Source organism: Pleurodeles waltl, chromosome 4_1 (assembly GCF_031143425.1).
Source record: "Pleurodeles waltl isolate 20211129_DDA chromosome 4_1, aPleWal1.hap1.20221129, whole genome shotgun sequence".
Lineage (NCBI taxonomy): Eukaryota > Metazoa > Chordata > Amphibia > Caudata > Salamandridae > Pleurodeles > Pleurodeles waltl.
The window spans coordinates 88,181,757-88,204,418 of record NC_090442.1 but is presented as its reverse complement, the minus strand read 5'-3'; positions in this window follow the sequence as shown (position 1 = coordinate 88,204,418).

Here is a 22,662-nt window from a genome sequence, read left to right as displayed (position 1 = left end):
GTCCACTAGCGCCGGCGGAGGTGGTAGGCAGTTCCTGGTCCGGACTAGTGACAGGGGCCCTGTGTGGTGCCACATGGTCCCGCAACGTGTCTTCGATCCTGTTGAGGGCCAGGACGATGGTCCCCATTGCGGTCCCGATGTTTCGCAGCTCGTCCCTGAACCCCATGTAGCGTTCCTCCTGCTGTGCCTGGATCTCAGTGAACCTGGCCAGTACCGTCGCCATCGTCTCTTGGGAGTGGTGGTAGGCCCCCATGATGGTGGTGAGGGCCTCTTGGAGAGTGGGTTCCCTGGGCCTCTCCTCCCCCCCCTGTCGCACAGCAGCCCTCCGAGCTGCCCGGTTTCCCCCGGCCTCTGTCCCCTGGACGGTGTGCCTGCTACCACTGCCCCCAGGTCCCTGTTGTTGTTGGGGTGGTGGGTTAGCCTGGGTGCCCTGTAGTGGCAGACACACCGCTGATTGACATGTCCTAGAGACAGAGGCATGGGCCCGCTGGGTGGGAGCTGTGCTGGTGTTGGCAGAGGGGATCGGGTCTGGTGTGGCCTGTGGCTGCCTGAGGGGAACCGACTGTCCAGAGGTCCCCGATGGTCCGGGCTGGTCATCAGGTTCAGTGTCGACAGAGCTGCTGTCCTCACTGTGGGCCTGTTCCGGGGGTGGGATGGACATTTCTGGACCCTCCTGGCTGGTGTGTTGGCGTTCGGGTCCTGCATGGGGTAAGAGAGTTTGGTTATTGTTTCTGTGTGTGCAATAGCGTGCGTGTTATGGGTGCCCTTGTCCCCCAGTGCAGGCATTCCCTTGAGGGAGGTGTTGTGAGGGTAGTTAGTGGGGGGGGCTTGGTAAGTGCAGTGGTCATGCTTAGGTGATGGGTGTCCATGGTTTGTGTTGGCATGCAGGGGTTGGTGTTGGGATGGGTGGGTTGTGCTGGTGAGACATTGTCAGGGAGGATGTGTGCTGGGGGGTTGGGGGTGAGGGTGGGGGTGTGGGTTGGCATGCTGGTGGGGTGGGGGGGATATAGTAGTTGAGATTGGACTTACCAGAGTCCATTCCTCCGGCTACTCCAGCGAGGCCCTGAGGATGCAGGATGTTCAAGACCTCTTGCTCCCATGATGTAAATTCGGGAGGGGTGGGTGGGGGTCCGCCGCCAGTCTTCTGGACCGCGATGTTGTGCCTGGAGACCATCGAGCGCACCTTCCCCCGTAGGTCGTTCCATCGTTTGCGGATGTCCTCCCTATTTCTGGGATGCTGTCCCACCGCGTTGACCCTGTCCACGATCCGCTGCCATAGCTCCGCCTTCCTGGCTATACTGGTGTGCTGCACCTGTGAGCCGAAGAGATGGGGTTCCACTCTTAGGATTTCCTCCACCATGACCCGGAGTTCTTGGTCCGAAAACCGTGGGTGCCTTTGGGGTGCCATGGGGTGGTGTGGGTGAGGTGTGGGGTGGGGTATGTGATGATGAGTATGTTGGTGTGCGGTGCTTTGTGCTTCTATGTGGTGTGTGTGATGGTGTAGTGTGCCTCAGTGTGTATTGCTATAGATTGTTTGCTGTGTCTCTCTCTCCTTCGTCAAAATTTTTGTTGTAGGGGTTTGTGGGTGATGTGGGTGTGTGTTTTATAGTTGATTGATTGTGTGGGAGTGGTGTGTGTATGTGTATCAGGTGTGTGTATTTCGATTTGTCCAATGTAGCTGTGTTTTGGTGATGTGTGTGTATTTTGAGCGCGGCGGTGTGTACCGCCAATGGAATACCGCGTTTGAAAGACCGCCGCTTGGATTCGTGGGTCGTAATGGCATGGGCGTATTTGTGTTGGCGTGACGGTGGAGGTTTGGTCATCTCCAGTTTATCGCTGCCCGCTGATGTGGCGGGCTGCAGTGGAGGTCGGATTTTTGGAGGTTTGGCCGTTGTGGGTCAGAATGACCGTGGCGGCTTACCGCGGCCGCGGCGGTGTTATGGCGGTCTTCTGACCGGCGGTAAGCGCCTTTTACCGCCGAGGTCAGAATGACCCCCTTTATCCCAAACAATCCCATCAGGAATGGGTATAGCGAAAGTGTTCACGAAAAACACAAGTCTCTGTGGACCTTGTGAAAAGAAAAATTGGGTTTTAGGACCTCATTCACCAGTTCGACTGTTGAGCTTTCGGGAAGGTAATGACCATGTATTAATAGAAAGAATGTTATGACAAAGCCAATCCAAAGGTGGAAAGCCAATACAATCAAGGAAAGCCGCAGATAGTTCCAAGGGAAAATAAAGTAATTTTTTTAAGCCAGTTTATCAGCTTACGTGTTTTTGGCAGTTCAGATGTAGAAGAGGCAAGTGAGTCCCGAGAAAGTGTCATTGATGTCGGCAAAGAATCCAGAAGCAGTTCATGCAAAAGCTGGAGCCGTATTTGAAGGAGTAGAATTGGTAGGGATCTCCCGTGGTGGTTCACAGTAAATGACACCATCTGTCTGTGTAGAAGTTGAGTGAAATTGATCAGTAATTTCTATATCGTTTGTTGTAACAGATGTTAGTGGAACTAATGCAAGATCATTTTCCACCCTCTCCAAGCTCGGAGAGGTGTCAGTGTTGCTGCTCAAAACTTATAGAGAGGCATCTCGGCCAGTAGTGAGAGGGACTCAGGAACTACCTGCTGCTCCTCTTGGTCTGCTGTGGAGGATCGGCCACTCGACATTGTCGATTGAGACAAAGCGGTTTTCTTTAGCACCAGGCAACGGTGGTAGAATGACAGTTCTGGTACCGTGTATTCCTAAGACTGGGACTGGTGCACGATAAGAAGGACCAAACTCCTTTTTCACAGCAACCTTTTCACATACGAGATCTCCAACTTTTGGAATCCAGCCAGTAGATGTTATTGGTACATCCTTAATTTCTGCGGAGGCCTGCAGTGACAATTTTAAAAGTAGAGAGAGCATAAGCACTGAGGTTCTGATTAGCATAGCCTCAGTGACACAGTTAGGCACTACACAGGGAACACATATAGACCACAAACATATGAGAACTGGGGTCCTGGCTAGCAGGATCCCAGTGACACATATCAAACACACTGACAACATAGGGTTTTCACTATGAGCACTGGGCCATGGCTAGCAGGATCCCAGTGAGACAGTAAATGTGACTGTGCCAATGTGACTGCTGCAGATACCAATCTGATGGTGCATCTTGATGTCTTAGGAATACTTGTTGTACAAACTGGGTAAGGTGTCATTCCTACTCACAATAATCTCATCTTGGGTGATCAAGTCAAGATAGCGCTTGGTAGGCAGGCAGGTCTCTGAGTTGAGCATGATCCGTATCTTGATCACTCCAAGGTGAGTACACATACATTGAGAGATTACAAACAGGAGTATTTGGGCAAGTGAACACTGGGCTTGTGGTTGGAGTTACAGAAACAGGGGCTATTGGGCTTTGCAGTCAGGTTACTCCCTCTACTTCCCAACACCTGACAAATGGTATCCTCCCAAGTGAGTGAAGACCATTAAATAGACTACAAAGGTGTATTTGGGCAAGTAAACACTGGGCTGGTGGTAGGAGTTACAGACACAGGGTCTCCTGGGAGTCTACTACATTCTACTACACACACTTGACAAACAGTATCCTAGGTGAGTAAACCGCATTTGAGAATTAACAGAGAGGTGTATCTGGGCAAGTAAACACTGGGCTTGTGGTTTGAGATACAGAAATAGGGCATATTGGGTGTTACAGTCAGGTCACTCCCTCTACTTCCCAACCCCTGACAAATGATATCCTCCCAAGTGAGTGAAAAGCATTAAAGATATTACACACAGGTGTATTTGGGCACGTGACCACTGGGCTGGTCTTTCCAGTTACAGACACAAGGCCTCCTGGGAGTTGCAGTCATGTTACTCCCTCACCTACATACACTTGACAAATAGTATCCTCCCAGGTGAGTAAACTGCATTTGAGAGTTAACAAACAGGTGTATTTGGGGAAGTGACCAGTGGTCTGGAGTTTGGATTTACAGACACAAGGCCTCCTGGGAGTTGCAGTCATATCTATCCCTCCACTAGGGTAAGTGAACACTGGACTGGTGTTTGGATTTAAACCAATCAATCAATCAATCAATTAAAGAAATTTGTAGAGTGCGCTACTCACCCATGAGGGTCTCAAGGCGCTGGGGGGGGGGAACTGGGATGGGTGGAGGGGGGGCGGGCCAGGGAGGGTCACTGGTCGAACAGCCATGTCTTGAGGTGCTTTCTGAAGACCAGTAGGTCTTTGGTTTTGCGAAGGTCGGTGGGGAGGGAGTTCCATGTTTTGGGGGCGAGGTAGGAGAAAGACCTACCTCCTGTGGTGGTGTGCTGGATGCGTGGGACTGTGGATAGGGGAGGTCAGCTGATCGGAGGTTGCGTGTGGGAGTGTGAAAGTTTACTCTTTCATTGAGGTAGGTTGGGCCGGTGTTGTGGAGGGATTTGTGTGCGTATATGAGGATCTTGAATGTGATTCTCTTGTCTATGGGGAGCCAGTGTAGGGATTTGAGGTGTGGTGAGATTCGTTTGTGTCGGGGAAGGCCAAGGACGAGGCGCGCGGCTGTGTTCTGGATTCTTTGGAGTTTGCGTTTGAGTTTGAGTGCGGTGCCGGCGTAGAGGGCATTGCCGTAGTCCAGTCTGCTGCTGATGAGTGCATGGGTGACTGTCTTTCTGGTTTCTTGGGGGATCCATTTGAAGGATTGTTTTAGGGTGCGGAGTGTGTAGAAGCAGGAGGAGGTTAGAGCATTGATTTGCTGTGTCATGGAGAGGGAGGGGTCGAGGATGATGCAGAGGTTGCATGCGTGGGTTGCGGGGGTGGGTGCGGGCCTAGGGCGGTGGGCCACCAGGAGTCATCCAATGTGGTTTTGTTGGGGCCGAAGATGATGACTTCGTTTTTGTTTGAGTTGAGCTTGAGATGGTTAGTGGTCATCCAGTTGGCGGTGTCTAGGAGAGCGGCGTGTAGGTTGGTTTTGGCAGTGGTGGGGTTGCTGGTGAGGGAGAGGATGAGTTGGGTGTCATCTGCATATGAGAGGATGATGATTCCGTGTGCTTGGAGAATGTTGGCTAGGTGGATCATGTAGATGTTGTAGAGTGTGGGGCTGAGGGAGGACCCTTGGGGGACTCCGCAGGTGATCTTGGTAGTGTTGGAGTGGAAGGACGGGAGACGGACTCTCTGGGTTCGGTCGGTGAGGAAGGAGGAGAGCCAGTCTAAGGCTTTGTGGCGGATTCCTATGTTGTGGAGGGGTGTGCGGAGTGTGTGGTGGCAGACGGTGTCAAAAGCTGCGGAGAGGTCTAGGAGGATGAGTGCGACCGTCTCGCCTTTGTCGACTTTGGTCCTGATGTCGTCATTGCATGCGATGAGGGCGGTTTCTGTGCTGTGGTTCTTGCGGAACCCAGATTGTGAGGGGTAAGGGTGTTGGTTGCTTCGAGGAAGTGGGATAGGCGAGTGTTGATTAATTTCTCTGCAACCTTGGCGGGGAACGGGAGGAGGGAGATAGGGTGGTAGTTGGAGAGGATCTCCGGGTCGGCTTGTTTTTTTTTAGGAGAGCGGTAATTACCGCGTGCTTCCAAGGGTCTGGGTAGGTTGGCGGAGTCGAAAGAGGAGTTGATTATGTTGTAGAGTATGGGGGCGATGGTAGGGCTAGCTTTGTTGTAGATGTGGTGTGGACAGGGGTTGGAGGGGGAACCGGAGTGGATGGAGTTCACGTTTTTTTCGGTTTCTTCGTGTGTGGTAGGGGTCCATGTGGATAGTGTGGTGGGCGGGACTTGAGGGGGGTTGAGTTGGGTGGGAGAGGGGTATGTGTGGTGGGTGTGTGTGATATGAAGTTGTTGTGGATGTCCAGGATTTTGTGGAGGAAGTGGTTGGAAAGGGCGTCACATAGGGGCTGTGTGTGTGTGTGGGGTCTATGTTGCTGGCTCTGGGTTTGGCAAGTTCATTGATGATGGTGAAGAGTTCTTTGCTGTTTTGGGAGTTGTTGTCAAGGCGTGTCTTGTAGTGATCTCTTTTGGCGGTGCGTATGAGTTGGTGATGGGTGCGAATGTTGGTTTTGTGTGTGGAGAAGTTGGTTGAGGAGGGTTCTCGTCTCTGTATTTTCTCAGCTTGGCGGCATTTGTGCTTGGAGTCTTGGAGTTCAGGGGTGAACCATGGGGCGTTCTTGATGTTACGGGTGGTGATGTGTTTTCTGAGAGGTGCTAGTGTGTCTGCGCAGGTAGTGATCTATTTGGAGAGGTTGTGTGCTCCTGCGTTGGGGTCGTTGGTGTGGGGGGGGTTATGGGCCAGTTGGGAGTTTAGTCGTTCTGTGGGGATCTTGTCCCACATGTGGTAGGGTGTGGTGTGTTGATGGTGGTGTGTGGGGGGTTTCGAGAAGGAGAAGTAGACGCAGCGGTGGTCTGTCCAGAGGAGTTTGGTGGTGTGGGTGTAGGCTATGTGTTGGCTTGAGGTGAAGATTGCGCCCAGCGTGTGTCCTGCTGAGTGGGTGGGTGCGGAGACCAGTTGTTTGAGTCCGAGGTTGTTGAGGTTGTCTATGAGAGAGGTAGTGTTGTGGTCTTGTGGGTTTTCTAAGTGAAAGTTGAAATCACCGAGGATGATGTAGTCTGTGGAGGTGAGGGCTTACGGGCTGATGCTGTCGGCGATGGTGTCGCAGAAGGTGGGGCGTGGTCCGGGTGGTCTGTAGATTAGTGTACCTCTGAGGGTGGAGTTGTTGTTGATGTGGATGAGGAAGTGCATGTGTTCAGTGTTGCCGATAGTGTCTTGGGAGCTGGTGGCGACTTTGATGGTGTCTCTGTGTAGGATGGCGATGCCCCCGCCTGGCTTGTTTAGGCGGTCTTTGCGTTGGAGTTTGTATCCCTTGGGGGGCGGCTATGGCTATGTCGGGTTCTGAGGAGAGGTTGGTCCAGGTTTCCGTGAGGAAGGCGATATCAGGTGAGTGTGTAGTGATGAGGTCCCAGAGTTCTATGGCATGTTTGTGAAGGGAGTGGATGTTGAGTAGCAGGCAGTTCAGGTGCTTGTGGTAGGTGGCGTTGGTGTGGTGCGTGAGGGTGTTGTTGCGGTGTGTGTTCTGGTTGTGGGCTGGTGTGTTGTGGGGTTGGTTGGTGGGGGCAGGGTGGGTGACTTTTGTGTTGGGGGTGTTGTGTTTGTTGAGGGTGGGGTCGCCATGGTTGGTGTGTGGTGTGAGGGATGATGAGCAGGAGAAGTGGCAGGTGTAGCAGGGGAAGGGGCCATGAGTGTGTGTGTGGGGCTAGATGTGGTGCATGTGGGGTGGGGGCCTGGGTTGAGGGAGTGGAGGGTGAGGGGGGAGTAGGTATGTCTGGGAGGGCCAGGGGTTTTGGCGCTGGGCGCGGTCCAGGCGCAGACGGGCCCAGACGGGCTTGCCTTTGGCGCGGTGCAGCCGCGCTGCGGCTGCCATAAGAGGAGGGGAGGGTGGGAGTGGCAACTGGGAGGCGGAAGGGTCTGTCCTATGAGAGGGCTGGGGGGTGGGGCTGCAGGGGACGCAGCGGCGGAAAGGGAAAGAGAAAAACAGTGAGAGAAGGAGGGGGAGGTGGGAGGGGCCGCAGGGGATGCAGCGGCGGGAAAGAGAAAAACAGTGAGAGAAGGAAGGGGAGTCGGGGGGACACAGCGGCGGGAAAGGGACAGAGAAAAACAGTGAGAGAAGGAGGGGGGAGGAGGGAGGGGCCGCAGGGGGCACACCGGCGGGAAAGAGAAAAACGGTGAGAGAAGGAGGGGGGAGGCAGGAGGGGACGCAGCGGCAGGGAAAGAGGCAAAGTGAGGACGGGAGAAAGGAGGTGGCGTGGAGGGCAAAGTGGGGAGCAACCTACCTGCAAGCAGGTATAACCTTTGACAAGAGACAAGGCTTCCCGAGAGCTGCAGTCATGTCACTCCCTCTACTCCACACACTATACAAATGGTATCCTCCCAGGTGAGAACACTTCAATTGAGAGTTAGCACACAGAGGTATTTGGGCAAGTGAAACCTGGGCTTGTGGTTGGAATTACAGAAACAGGGACTGTTGGGCTTCGTTGCCAGGTCACTCCCTCTACTTGATAGCACATGATAAATGGTATACTCCCAGGTGAATGAAGAGCATTAGTGAGTCTACAAACATGTATTTGGGCAAGTGACCACTGGTCTAGTGTTTGGAGTTACAGGGAAGGGCTCCTGGGAGTTGCAGTCATGTCACTCCCTCTACTACACACACTTGACAACCAGTATGCTCCCAGGTGAGTGAACAGCATTGGAGAGTTAACAAACAGGTATATTTGGGCAAGTGAACATGGAGCTGGTGCTTGGATTTCCAGACACAAGGCCTCCTGAGAGCTGCAGTCATGTCACTCTCTTTACTACACACACTATATGAATGGTATCCTCCCAGGTGAGAACACTTCAATTTAGAGATTACAAACAGAAACATTTGAACACGTGTACACAGGGACTGGTGATTGGACTTACTGAAACAAGGCTTCATGGGAATTGCAGTCATGTCACTCCCTCTACTACTCACACTATACACATGGTATTCTCCCTTAAGTACACTCCAGTTGAGAGTTAACTAACAGGGGTATTTGGGCAAGTGAACACTGGGATTGTTGTTGGAGTTACAGAAACAGGGCCTATTGGGTGTTCTTGTCAGATCACTCCCTCTACTTGACAACACTTGATAAATGGTATACTCCCCGGTGAGTGAAGAGCATTTGAGTCTACAAACAGGTGTATTTAGGTAAGTGACCTCTGGGCAATTGTTTTGAGTTACAGGCACAAGGCCTCCAGGGAGTTGCAGTCATGTCACTCCCTCTACTACAAACACTGACAAACAGTATCCTTCCAGGTGAGAAAATAGCACTTGAGAGTTATCAAACAGATGCATTTGGGCAAGTGACTACTGGGCTGGTGTTTGGGGTTACAGACAGAAGGCCTCCTGCGAGCTGCAGTCATGTCACACCCTCAAATACACACTTGACAAATTGTATCCTTCCAGGTATGTAAATAGCATTTGAGAGTTAGCAAACAGGTGTATTTTGACAAGTGTACACGGGGGTTGGAGGTTGGTGTTACTGAAACAGGGCCTTCTGGGAGTTGCAGTCATGTCACTCCCTCTACTACAAACACTACACAAATGGTATCCTTCCAGGTGAGTACACTTCAATTGAGAGTTAAGAAACAGGGGTATTTTTGGCAAGTGAACACTAGGCTGGTGGTTGGAGTCACAGACACAGGGCCTCCTGGGAGGTGCTGGCAGGGAACTCTCTCTACTATACATACTAGACAAATTTGGTCCGACACTTAGGTTTGGGCATAAATTTACATGTTGAGATATACTATGAGTCCTGGGATGATTATTATGATATTTAAAGACTCAGAGGCACAATTTGGACATATTGCATGTGTTGGGTCTTGGTAGCTGTGATGTTGGGTCCAACAATACACACTGACAGTGTTTACACTCAGATATTCTGGGTTTTGAATGTTGGTTAAGTACATGAGCAAGACAGAGGCAAAAGCTAAGCTGTGAGCATGCAGGACATTGCCGTTTTGTGACAGTTTTTGTGTTGTGACTTACCAGACTCCACTCCCTCAGATATTCCTGTCAAGCCCTCAGGATGCAGGAAGGCCAAGACCTTATCCTCCCAGGGAAAGAGTTGTAATGGGGCACCAGGAGTCGTCTCGTCCTGCAACTGTTGCCTGGAGGCCAGGGCACACACCTTACACCTCAGATCATTTTGCCTCTTCCTGATGTCTTCCTTGGTGTGCAGGGTGGTGCCTACAGCATTTACTCTATCACACATTCCAATTTCCTACTGAGTGGAGTATGCTTGACTTGAGCTCCAAATAATTGTGGCCCTTCTCTAAAGATTTCATTCACCATGACTCTCTATCCTTCCTCTGAAAAACGTGGATTTTTGGACCATGACATGACTGGAAACTAAAGGGGGTGAAAGTGACTAACTAAACAAGATAAGTGAATATGGGGAAAAAAATGGATGATGTGTGTGAAGGGTGTAAATTTGATGGTGAAAAAAGGGCTGCCTTATGACAAAAAATGGGCAACTACATGTGTGGTCTGTCTTCCAGTGGAAATGCAAAGAACTGTGGTCTGTGGAGGGGTGTGGTTTATAGTGAGATTTGCAGGTGTGTCCAATGGGCCCATGTGTGTCAGCTGTGTTGTTTTTTAAGTCATCCAATGTGCACTTTTCTGATACTTTGGTGGACGCTGACTGCAGAGTTAAACTGTCATTGGCGGTTCACCACAACAAGACCACTGTGTGTTTTTAATATGTTCGGTGGTTGGTCGCGTCGCAGACAGCACTTGAGATTTGACCACCTGGGTACAGGCCGCCACGCCCTTTGCGGTTCGCATTTTTTGCTTGGCTGACCATGGTCCTACCTGTATAACTCGTTATATGTCAGTCTGGGGACTTCCATCATTGCGGTCTTTTTAGGACAGCCAGCGTGGCAGGCTGGCTGTCTGACCTAAATACTTGTAGTGAGGCCCATAATAGCGAACACACTACAATAAAAACTTACAAATAATATTACATTCAATAGTTTACAAATCAATTTTTTTTACAAGAATATTAAAAAAGATATTTAAAGTGAAATCTTTACTTTTGATATTCCTTTTGATGATATTTATGATATCTCAAAATTCGTGATATAAATGCATCACAATAGTTTTTTTTCTGATATTTTGTCTAAATACCAAGTGTAAGTCTAGAGTAAAATCAGATTGTAACATACTGCCAAAAGTGCATTAAAACATTGTTCATCACAATGCTTTCACTATAAACAAGAACTTTATGCCAATATAAAATGTTATTACACATAGACTACAACAAATTAGATAACCAATAGACATGTTCCAGCTGAAGATATATAGCATTGCTTATTCCCTGTTACTCACCCACCCCCTTTTGTATTGTAGGGTATTTTAATCAAGAAAATGTTCAGTGCTAATCTTCAGTTCTTACAGAGTATATGTGATTGAATTTTTGCTACAGCCCCTCATCCAATCTTTGGGAATAAGTAGGCCATGGTGTCCCCTCTGCTTACAGTTTGCTGTTACTAGAAGTTTGGTGTACCACAGTTACTCCTGTACCACACTGGTTAGCAGGCTCTGGGCACTTTTCAGTGTCCCAGAGTGGCATATGTGTAGATCACTTCTGACTTCAATGTAGATGGAGTGATGGATGTGGGATGTTTTCATTTTAAAATGTTGAGGATCTCTTTCACTTTTCAAGACAGCCATCTCACTGACCCTACTTTTCCATTCCTCAACTTTGCTTTTATATGTCATTGGAATCATGTCTGTTAGTTGAGATGGCTATATAAAAGAAAACCCAGAACTGGATCAGTTTTATCCCAGTACCATGAATCAATCTAGTCACCCGCTAGTGGCTATTATTAATATGACATTGTAGTGATTCCAGGCAGTCAAAATGCACTATTTGAATATGATAAAAGTTAGTAGACCTTACAGTGGAATGGATAACTTAATAGATGTTGATGTTCCATAGGTGAAACAAAAAGTAAAAAAGTGATTTCACAGTTGTTTGAAAAGGATTATGGAGGCCAGTGTCACAGAGTGAGAAAATGGTAAAGTGTGATTACATAAGGAATGTAATAATTTGTGAAAGTGACAGAGAGGTAGAGTGTGTAATTATCATTCTCCACTTTGCATGGAATTTAAAAAATGGCTTCAGGAAGAATATGGACAACGTACACCCAAAGCATGAGGTCAGGGGGCTTAAAAGACTAATCACCAGTTTCAAGGGGTTCTTGGTGTGCCTAGAAGTGAGAGAACAGATGCACCCACAGAAGTTGTTTCACTGATCGCAGATGTCGTCCTGTGAGCATCTGATAATGGAGACAGCACAAACCTTGTCCATGAATCTGGCACACATTTCCCTTCTCAACTTCATTCATGTTCTCTAGACCTGTGGTTCAAACAATTCGGGTTCAACCATACTTATTTCATCTACCATCACACTTAGCTCATTTTCTGATTATCTGTTTTTTTTTTCTTCCAGCCATGTTTGAATATTGTTGCCAAGTAGCTGATGCTGATAGGTTGGTGAGTAGTAAATGTTATCTGAGGAATGTTGTTTTAGTGGTAGCTGCAGATGTTGTTCATAAGGTAATTTTGAGCAGGTGTATGTTGACAGATGCGTCCATCAACATTGATGGGTTTGTCTTTCATTAGAAATCACATCTGTGGCAATGTACAACTCTAAACAATTCAGGATGAGAGAACCAACAATGGACGACATTCAATGATCCTCGCTCCTGTGTGACTGATGGTGGTCCATCAGCCAAAACACTACATATGATGAGTACTAAACTTATGACCTGACAGACAGATCAGTTCCACCAGAACCAGAGTGCTAAGTCTTCCGTCAAACTCTAAGGGCTCCATTCAGAAAAGTAAAGTTAGACTTTTGGTCTAAGTTTTAACCAAATGTCTAACTTTACCTCTTTTCGGTATTCAGAAAGGTAACATACAAGCCATATCTTGGGGCAGAATCTCTGAACTTGGAGTGGAATCTGAACTTGGGGATTCAGCCTCAAAGGCAGATGTAAAGATAGCTTTCTTAATACCGAAAAGTCATAAAGTTAAACTTTTGGTCTAAACTTAGACCACAAATCTTACTTTACCTTTGAGAACCAGTCCCTCAATGTGGCCCATTGTCTTATCATTCAATTAGTAGCAGTGTCAGCCAGCAACTATTGTATTTTATTTTATTATAATTGGTGTTGTTCCAAGTTTGAGGTATATTGTAGTGTAGTGTAAATGATTTTGCAATTTAAAATGAAAGTAGGCTAAAGAGGCAAAGAAGCACACATTGGGCCAGATTTACAAAGACCTAGCACCTCCTTGTGCCACATTAGCATCATTTATTTTTACTCTAATGTGGCTCAACGAGCAGAAATCGCAGCACCATATTTTCAAAGTGGTGCAATGCATGCATGAGTTGACCTCAAGTATAAATTATTGAAACCTTTAACTGGACCTAGCAAACTAGAACTCCTTTCCACCCAATGAATTATCCATTTCATTACATGTATATCGCCATATGGCTCACAAACACCAAAGACTCATTGTTAAATTGCAAATGAGTATACTAGTTGCATATGTATTTATGCTTGATTTCAAATTTGTATTTTACATTCACCTTCTATGTTTCTGCTATTTCATGGTAATGAGTGTCTGCTCCTGCATGCTGAGTCATGCAGGGACCAATCAGCAAAGGTATTTATTGGAAAATGAAGTACTGCTGAAGAAGTACTACACACCCACTCATCAACGATTTCGTGAATATGTCCGAAATGTCCATGTCCTTATTGGAAAAAGTGGCAAGTGTCCAAAGTCCTTTAGATTTGTACCTTTTTATATGAACATTTCCTGAATATTCCCATTTTAGATTTTCAAGTGCAAGTCACAAAGAAATCAAAAATGGTCATCCAGTGAAGGATGTTACAATAGATCTCAAAACCCCCTGGTGTGAGTCTGGAGCCTGGCTTGGGCAAGGCAGGATCTTGTGAACAACTGAGACTCTCCTTTGAAATTGCCTACTTCAAAGGCAGAAAGGGGTAGAAGTAGTGGACCCCAAACCCCTGGAAATCAGATCACTTCTGGATTCAAGAGGAACCTCTGCCAAGGAGAAGAGCTGAAGAGCTGAGGAGAAATGGTGCCCCTGCCTATGACTGAGCTTTGTTGTGCTATCCTGCAGTTTCTGCTTCTGCTGGTGAAAGGGGACAAAGACTGGACTTTGTTCTGCATTCCTGTTTGAAGAAGAATCTCAAAGGGCTTGGACTGAGCTTGCCTCCTGTTGTTAAGTCTCAGGACCATCAAAGACTTCCTCTGCTAGCACCTGGACTCTCTGGTGAGACTCTTGCCCTGCTAAGTGGTGCCCCATCCAGTCCCTTGAAAGGTGAACACAAATTCAGAAGTGCAATAAAATAGAGACACCAGGAAGGAAAAGCCCAGATTGAAACAAAACAAGAATAAGGTATCAAATAGAGAGCAAAAACACCAGCAATCAAAGAAGTAAAACAGAATAAAGCACATATACCAGTAGACAAATAGTAAGAAATAAAACAGGGAAAAGAAAATGAAGGAAGAGTTGAGAAGAGTCTTGACTATTCCTTCATATCTACTACATTGTTTTCTTTTAGACAGCCAACAGTATTGAATTGTAGATTATAATCAAGGAGTACATTGTGGTGCATTGTGGTGCATTTCTAAAACACAAGCAGTTCCTATAGTCGAAAGCAACTCACGCCAAATGTCTAACCAGGCACATGATATACCAAATTAAAGCCAACAATATATGCTGTATTAAGTATAATGTTTCAAAAATTCTATTTATAATTCCAGATAATTCAAGAGCAACATGTCAGTGACAGAATAAGAAAATAGAAGTTAGAGTAGAAAGGCATACAGTCACAGAGTAGGTATGGGTAGAGATAAAAAAAAATTATCAAGGAAAATGACCGATTAGTCACATAATCAGTGTACAGGTAATGTACAATGTAAGTGTGATAAGAACGTCAACATTGGCCCATTACCAAACGGGTGAACCATAATCATAAAAATTGGTGGGAGGTAAGCCCATAATTATCCTCATAGTGATTTAAGGTTGACAATATACATGAAGAATACAAAAGTATCATGACAAGATCAACATGCATACTGGTCCCCCACAGCATCACAGAGGGCACCACTCCATCCAGTAAAGGAGGGAAAACAAGGGTAAAAAGAAACCCGCCAGCTTTGCCAGTATTCAATACAAAGGGGGTATCACAACATTGGTGGTAAAAGCCGCTTACCGCCGTGCAGAAGACCGCCAAGACACCGCTGCGGCCGCGGAAATCCGCCACAGCTATTATGACACACATCTCGGAATCCGCCGAAATTTAAACACCCACACAACTCCGGCACACCAAAGGTCAGTGTTAAACTGGCGAAAACAATTTCTCCACCGTCACGCCAACAGAAACACGCCCATGCTATTACGACACACGAATCCACGCAGCGGTCTTTCAACCGCGGTATTCCATTGGCGGTACACACCGCCGAGCTCAAAATACACACACATCTCCAAAAAACCGCCACATTGGACAATTAAAAATACACACACCTGACACACATACAAATAACACTCCCACACACCCAATTCAATATAAAACACACACCCACATCACCCACAAACCCCTACGACCAGAAATGTTGAGGAAGCCGAGAGACAGAGAGCACAGCAATTGAGAACCCCACCACACAGAGGCACACAACACCATCACCCATACAACATTCCACGCTCAAAACACCACACACCACTACACATCACCACGCACATCAACACTTACACCACCCCACACATCACCCACACCACCCCATGTCATGCCAAAGACACCCCAGGTTTTCCAAGGAGGAGCTCAGGGTCATGGTGGAGGAAATCCTACGGGTAGAGCCACAGCTATTTGGCTCACAGGTGCAGCACACCTCCATAGCCAGGAAGATGGAGCTATGGCGCAGAATCGTGGACAGGGTCAACGGTGTGGGACAGCATCCAAGAAATAGGGAGGACATCAGGAATAGGTGGAACAACCTACAGGGGAAGGTGCGTTCTGTGGTCTCCAGGCACAACATCGCGGTACAGCGGACTGGCGGCAGACCCCCACCTCCTCCCCCACAACTAACAACATGGGAGGAGCAAGTCCTGACCATCATGCAACCAGAGGGCCTCGGAGGAGTCGGTGGAGGAATGGACACTGGTAAGCCAAATTGTAACTATCATATCCCCCACCCTACCTGCATGCTATCACACACCCCACCCTCACCCCCTCCCCTATCACTACAACTCCTCACTAATGTACTAATAACATAAACCACTCATCCTAACACCAAGCCCTGCATGACACAACTACGCATGCTCACCCCTCACCAAAGCATGCTCACTGTACGTACCCATAACAACTCCATAACCATCATCACACAAACCCACACACAGGAATGCTTGCAGTGGGGTACACGCACACCCACCCATTGCACACCATTACACACACACATGCAATAATCATGCTCTTATATCTCTGCAGGACCACTACGGAACATCACCACACAGGAGGGTCCAGACATCTCCACACCACCCACACAAGAGGCCCACAGTGACGACAGCAGCTCTGCCCTACTGGATCCTGATGACCAGCCCGGACCATCGTGGGCCTCAGGACAGTCTGTTCCCCTTGCACAGGCACAGCCCAACACTGACCTTCCACCCTCTAGTAACACCAGCACAGCACCCACCCAGCAGGCCCATACCTCCGTACCCAGGACACATCAATCAGCGGTGTGTCCACCACTACAGGGAACCCAGGATAACCCACCACCCCATCAACAACAGGGACCTGGGGGCAGTAGTAGTGGGCACACGGTCCAGGGGACGGAGGCACAGGAACACAGGGGAACTGGGAGGGCTGCTGTGCGACAGGGGGCGGACAGGCCCAGGGAACCCACCCTCCACAAAGCCCTCACCTCCATCATGGGAGCATACCACCACTCCCAGGAGATGATGGCGACGGTCCTGGCCAAGTTTCAGGAGACCCAGCACCTGCAGGACGAACAGTATTTGGGGTTCAGGGAGGAGCTAGGAACCATCAGCTCTGCCCTGGGCACCATCGTAGGGGTGCTGAAGGACATACAAAAGACCATGAGGGACACCGTGGCACTCCAAGGGGCCCCTGACACTAGCATGGAGGATGAACTGCCCACCACACCAGCACACCACCCCCTGCAGATGGAGAACCACCCCGCAAACGGTCCCTGAGATCCAGGAACAGGACAGAGCAAGATGGCAAGACCCCGCCAGGAAATGAGACCACTCTGATTGTCCTCCCACTGTCCCACTTTGTTACCCTGTCCATATTCGAACTGCCCCAGCTCCACTTCCTATGCCCATATGGGCAGTGCACCTGTGTGACCAATAGATTGGACTCTGCAATGGACATTCCTCCATCATTACCCCTCACCATTTTACAACCCCCCTCCATTTTTGAGCACTCAAATAAACACCCTTGAAGCACAAAACAATCTGGAGTCAGTCTGTGATTTGTTAAATTTGTATTCTGAATGACAGTGTCAAAATGCGTTTTCAATTGTAAAGCCAACATACCTATGTCACACATCACAAGTCCATGAAGGATGCAAGCAGCTGACACACGTTGGTAACCACACCTGTGAAACCGTACTGGAAAGGTACAACTCAGTTACCAAATACTGCTACTAAATTACAGACAGGATAGAGGTAGAAGTGTGAATGTGAATGTAATAGTAAAATAAAATGTTCTCACCTGTGTGTCACTGGAAATATTGCTGTATGACTGACTCCCTGTTGTCTATGTCTTCTTCTTTAGCTTCCTCCTCATCACTGTCCACAGGCTCCACAGGCTCCACAGCTGCCACAACACCGCCATCTGGACCATCCTCCTGCAGAAAAGGCACCTGGCGTCGCAAAGCAAGATTGTGAAGTATCGAGCAGGCGATGATGATCTGGCACACCTTCCTCGGTGAGTAGAATAGGGAACCACCTGTCATATGGAGGCACCTGAACCTGGCCTTCAGGAGGCTGAAGGTGCGTTCGATCACCCTCCTAGTCCGCCCATGGGCCTCATTGTAGCGTTCCTCTGCCCTGGTCCTGGGATTCCTCACTGGGGTCAATAGCCATGACAGGTTAGGGTAACCAGAGTCCCCTAATAGCCACACACGGTGCCTCTGGAGTTGACCCATCACATACAGGATACTGCTATTCGCAGGATGTAGGCGTCATGCACTGAGCCAGGGAACATAGCATTTACCTGGGAGATGTACTGGTCCGCCAAACATACCATCTGTACATTCATGGAATGATAACTCTTCCGGTTCCTGTACACCTGTTCACTCCTGTGTGGGGGGACCAGAGCTACATGGGTCCCATCAATATCACCTATGACTTTGGGGATATGTCCAAGAGCAAAGAAGTCACCTTTAACTATAGCCAAATCCTCCACCTGAGGGAAAACGATGTAGCTCCTCACGTGTTTCAGCAGGGCAGACAACACTGTGGACAACACGTTGGAAAACATAGGCTGGGACATCCCTGATGCCATGGCCACTGTTGTCTCAAAAGACCCACTTGCAAGGAAATGGAGCACTGACAGCACCTGCACGTCAGGGGGGATTCCAGTGGGATGGCGGATTGGTGACATCAGGTCTGGCTCCAACTGGGTACATAGTTCCTGGATAGTGGCACGGTCAAACCTGTAGGTGATGATCAAATGTCGCTCCTCCATTGTCAACAGGTCCACCAGCGGTCGGTACACCGGAGGATTCCGCCATCTCCTCAAATGTCCCAGCTGACGGTGCCTAAGAAGGACAACAGTGACCACAGAGTCAACAAATTCCCAGGTATGTACCCACAGATACACAGAACACGACCCAGAACACAAAACTGTTCCTGTATGTGAGTTGAGTGTAGGCCTAGGCATGTGTGACGCAGTATAAATGAAGCCATGTGGGCCCCTGAAATGGCGGCTGCCTGACCTCCAAAGTGGGACAATGGGATGTGAGGTATCTGCGCTGGCGTTGTACACCGTCGCGGTAGGCAGTCGTAGACCGCGGCGCAATGCTGCATTGGTTAACATTGGACCCTATGGGTCCCAGGAGCGAATGATGAAATTCGCCGGCGGGATTAAACGCACCACCGCGGATGTCACCGCCGCGGACGTGACCGCCATTTTCTATCTGTTCAATCACTCGATACCTGATCTTCGACAGGAGAGGACCAACACTGCAAGTGCTGCTGTGACCTCGGTCTGGAAGAGACAATGGCTGCTGCGTCTGGGGAAAGGGCCCCTGCCTTCACTGCTCAGGAGTTGGAGAAGCTAGTCGACAGGGTCCTCCCCCAGTACACGCTACTCTACGGTCCTCCAGACCAACAGGTAAGTACACAGGGAGCACGTTGTATGGGCTATGCCTGGGTGGAGAGGGCTGGATGTGAGTTGGAAGGGGGCAGAGTTCAGGGAACATGAAGGACTGTGAATGCATGTGCCACATGGCAAGGGTAGGGATGGGGGCTACTCACATCGATGGTGCAGTTGGTAATGACTTCTCTCCTTCCCCTGTGCATGTCATGTAGGTCAGCGCCCACCAGAAGAAGGACATTTGGCATGCCATCGCCAAGGACGTCCGGACCCTGGGGGTCCACCAGAGACGGGGCACCCACTGCCGGAAAAGATGGGAGGACATTCACCGCTGGAGCAAGAAGACGGCGGAGGCTCAGCTGGGGATGGCCTTCCACCGTGGGAGGGTTGCCGTCGCACCATGACCCCCCTGATGTTCCGGATCCTGGCGGTGGCCTACCCTGAGTTGGATGGGCGCTTGAGGGCATCACAGCAGACACAAGGGGGTGAGTACAACATCATTCAGTGGACTTTGCGTGCAGTGGAGGTGTCTGGGTGGGGGAGGAGGGCTGTGGGTTTCCCTAGGCCAGGGCGATTTCCGTAGGCTAGGCCCCTTCGTAATGCAGGCCATGTGGCACTCCACCCCACCTCAGTAGAGTGCCAAGTACAGGTATACATGCCCCTGGGGCATCTATGTGTGCAGATGTCCACCATAGCCATGTAGGCCAGATCCCAGGAATTGCATCTGTAGAGGCCAAGAGCACAGCATAGTGCAGGGGGCTGCTGTGTCTGTATTGTCCGCCAACGGTAGCAGTAAGCCATGCACTCAACCTGTCTTTCTTCTGTCGTTCCCCCCCCCCTTTTTCTGCTCTCCCTGTTCTTTTGTGCATCAGCATCATCAGGTGGAGGTACAGTGGCACCGGAGCACGAGGGAGCTGCATCCCACATGGCCATGGAGGGCCACACCACAGACTCTGAATACACCAGTGGGACGGAGGGCGAGGGGAACTTCACGTCGGTCACAGGATCACCAAACAGCGACACAGACTCGTCCGCCGATGGGAGCTCTCTTGTGGTGACAGCACCATCTGTGCCCCCAAACTTCTACAGGTACAGCTGCCACCTCCCCTACCAGCACCGCCCTCCCAGCAGCCCCTCAGCGTTCGCCCCGTGCCCGCTCACCCAGGAGGGTGGGCATCACCTTCGCCCCAGGCACCTCAGCCCCTGCCCCTGTCACCCCTGCTGCCCTCAGTGAGGAGGCCATTGGCCTCCTCAGGTCACTCACTGTTGGGCAGTCTACCATTGTGAATGCCATCCAGGGTGTAGAAAGGGAGTTGCAACACGGTAATGCATTCCTGGAGGACATTCATTCTGGTCAGGCTACCCTTCATCGAACCCTGCAATCTCTGGCTTCAGCACTGATGGCAGCCATTATCCCTGTGTCTAGCCTCCCCCCTCCAACTTCCTCCACCCAGACCCAATCCCCTGTACCCCAGCCTATCCCAAGCACACCATCAGACAAGCATGTATACACCTCAACATACACAAGTAGCTCAGGCAAACATAAGCACCACACAACCCACAGGCACTCACACAAGCATCACCCACATACAGACACAGCAACATCCACTGCCTCCACTGTGTCCCCCTCCTCATCGTCTCCTGTATCGTCACTGGTCAGGGGAGCACCGCCAGAGTCAGTGCCCAGGAGGGCAGCAGTATCGTCACTGGTCAGGAGACCACCGCCGGAGTCAGTGCCCAGGAGGGCCCCGGCAGCCACAGCCCCGCTGGGCAATGAGGGACCGTCATGCCACACACCAATGCACAGGTCAGAGACTGCCATGGCAAAGCACTGCTGAACAGGGCAAAGACTGCCATGGTGAAGACCGCTGAACAGGGCAAAGCACCGCTGAACAAGGCAAAGCACCGCTGAACAGGTCAGAGACCGCCATGGCAAAGCACAGCTGAACAGAGCAAAGACCGCCATGGTGAAGACCGCTGAACAGGGCAAAGCACTGCTGAACAGGGCAAAGCACCGCTGAACAGGTCAGAGACCACCATGGCAAAGCACCGCTGAACAGGGCAAAGACCGCCATGGTGAAGCCCGTTAAACAGGGCAAAGCACCGCTGAAGAGGGCAAAGCACCACTGAACAGGTCAGATACCGCCATGGCAAAGCACTGCTGAACAGGTCAGAGACCGCCATGGCAAAGCACAGCTGAACAGGGAAAAGACCGCCCTGTTGAAGACCGCTGAACAGGGCAAAGCACCGCTGAACAGGGCAAAGCACCGCTGAACAGGTCAGAGACCGCCATGGCAAAGCATCGCTGAACAGGGGAAAGACCGCCATGGTGAAGACTGCTGAACAGGGCAAAGCACCGTTGAACAGGGCAAAGCACCGCTCAACAGGGCAAAGACCGACATGCCAAAGCACCGCTGGACAGGGAAAAAACTGCCACATCAAGCATTGTTATACCATGTGCAGCTGGGACAGTGACGGAACAGGAACCGTCATGGGGAACCTGATGCAGTCTGGGCACCATTCCCCCTCCGGAACCAGTGGAGACTGTTATCCACTTGAGAGACTGTGGCTTTGCACTACCCAGGATGGTACAGTGGGCAAACCACCCACTGTAGAAACTTGAGAGACTGTGGCTTTGCACTCCCCAGGATGGTACAGTGGGCAAACCAACCACTGTAGAGACTTGTGAGACTGTGGCTTTGCACTCCCCAGGATGGTACAGTGGGCAACTCACCCACTGTAGAGACTTGAGAGACTGTGGCTTTGCACTCCCCAGGATACATCAATGAGCATGGAGCCCCGTCGTGGATCTGGCGTGGTGCTGTAATCCGGCTGAGGTGCCCCCCCTTCCCTTCCCCCTGAGGTGCCTGTTGTATTTCTATCTGATGCCCGCACTGTTCTCTCCGTTTGTGGACAGGTATCTAGTGTGGGCCTCGCCCATGTATTTTGGGCCCAGTGGTGCACGGACATTGATATGTGCATACCTGCAATACTTCTCGTAATGTATAACATTTGGAATGTGTATATATATCTGTATATATTTGGTAACTGTATTTTGATACATTACAATATTTGAACTGATTTCCTTTTGTCTTTGCATTCTTCCGGGGGGGGTTGTGGGTTGTTACTGTGATGTTTGGCAATGCATTGGTGTGTGTGTTGTAATGTGCGAGGGTGGGGGTGGTGGTGTTGCGTGTGTGTCACCTTGACTTTAGCCTCCCCCCTCCCCTATGTCGTAGGTGCAGTACTCACCTTTGTCTTTGGCGCCGCCGTTGCTGGTGTTCGTAGACGAGCAGGAAGACAAGGGCAGGGAGTATTTGTTATTCCGGCTCCCTGGTGTCCTTCCTCGTGGAGTGTGTTAAGGTGAGCGTTTTCCCATTGCACAAGCTATTTCCGCTGTGTTTTTATCCACGGTGAATCCGCCCCAGAAAAGGTGGCGGATTGGCGGGTTGTGATACTGTGGGCGGTACATTGTCTTCCACCTGTCTGTTGGCGGTGACTGCCGCGCTGCTTGTCTGTACCGCCGTGGTGGGCGGAGTGTTAAAGTGGCTGCCTATGTTGGCGGTTTCCGCCACGGTCATAATTCCCTTTTTTTGTCCGCCGGCCTGTTCGCGGTATTACCGCAGCTTCAACACCGTCCGCCAGGGTTGTAATGACCCCCTTAATGATGAATGTAGGAGGCTGACCATCTAAGGAGTGTGCAAAACTAGGAACACTGTGCAGGCAATCATAAGTTGGT